This window comes from Elephantulus edwardii, unplaced genomic scaffold (assembly GCF_000299155.1).
Source record: "Elephantulus edwardii isolate Elephantulus edwardi_28Jun2011 unplaced genomic scaffold, EleEdw1.0 scaffold00217, whole genome shotgun sequence".
In the NCBI taxonomy this organism is placed as follows: domain Eukaryota; kingdom Metazoa; phylum Chordata; class Mammalia; order Macroscelidea; family Macroscelididae; genus Elephantulus; species Elephantulus edwardii.
The window spans coordinates 2,319,159-2,320,639 of NW_006399967.1; positions in this window are offsets into that span (position 1 = coordinate 2,319,159).

Genomic DNA, 1,481 nt, shown 5'->3' on the forward strand with positions numbered 1-1,481 from the left:
CTTTAACTTCTTGATTCCCTTTGCTTTGGCTTCTTGGTTCTCTTGTGCAATATTCAGAGTCTCTTCTGACGTCCATTTTCATCTCTTCTTCTTCTTTTTCTTCTCCTTCTTCTCCTTCTTCTTCTTCTTCTTCTTCTTCTTCTTCTTCTTCTTCTTCTTCTTCTTCTTCTTCTTCTTCTTCTTCTTCCTCTTGTCTTCAGAATGACCTTTTGCATCCTTCATGGATGATACTAACCTGCCACCGCTCATCTGGTCTTCATTCATTCGTGTTCAAGTCCTCAAACCTGTTTTTGAGTTGGTTTTTAAATTCAGGTGGGACAGACTCAAGGTCAAATTTTTATTCCTGTGGATTTTATTAGATCTTCTGTAGATTTAATTTAAACTTGCATATGAGTAGTTGATGATCTGTTCTGCAATGAGCACGTGGTCTGGTTTTCACTACTGATTTTTAACTTCTCCAGTGATTCTTTCTACAGATGTGATTAAACTGATTCCTGTGCATACCATCAGGTGAAATCCATGTGTATAGCTTGTATGTTTCTTATAATAAGTTATTTGGTGTGAGCAAGTTATTGATTGTGCAGAATTCTATAATTCTATTCCCAGCCTCATTTCTGTCACCAAGTCCATGTTTTCCCACTACTAATCCCTCTTCCTGGTTTCCAACTTTTGCATTCCAACCACCCATTATCATGAATGCATCTTGGTTGTGGTTGTTGGTAGACTGGCAAAAGAACAAACAAATTTGTTGTGAAGAAAGTGAAGCCAAATGCTCCTTAAAAGCAAGGATGTTGGGGGAGCTCTGGTGGCCTAGTGGCAAGAAGCTGCACTGCAATCCTGAAGGCGTGAGGTTCAAATCCACCAGATGCTCCGCTGGGAAAGAGGGGCAGTCTTCTCCTGTGCCAGTTGGATCTGATTTGACAGTAAACACACACACACACACACAGACACACACACACACAAAACGCAAGGATGGTGAAACTTCTTCAGAAGGAATTAGTCCTTAGAAACATTAGAGTGAAGATCTTCAATGAGATGGATTCACATAGTGACTATCACAATGGACTCCAGCATGACAGAGGTGGTTGAGGGTGATGCCAGATTGGGCAAAATTTAGATCTCTTGTTCATAGGATCGTTATGAGTCATATAGTCACCGTGATGGTGTCAACAAAAATAACAGGCACCACTTTTTTTCCTGAGTTTATATATGAGGAAAAAGTAGAACCTGTTCTAATGGTTATTTTCAAAGGTATTTCACTTGTAACGTACTGTCTCTCAGAACAACTGGAACTTTCCTGCCTCTGTTTGGAAAACATCTCTTTTCTAGGGTCCTCCACAGTTGGGGAGATCAAAACTGGGTTTGTACAGTATGTAACTTATTCCTGGGGAAAGAAATATGATATACAAGAAATGACAAAGTATGATAGGGAAGCCAAACTAGCAACTTCAACAATTCTAAAGACTTACAAAGAACAATTT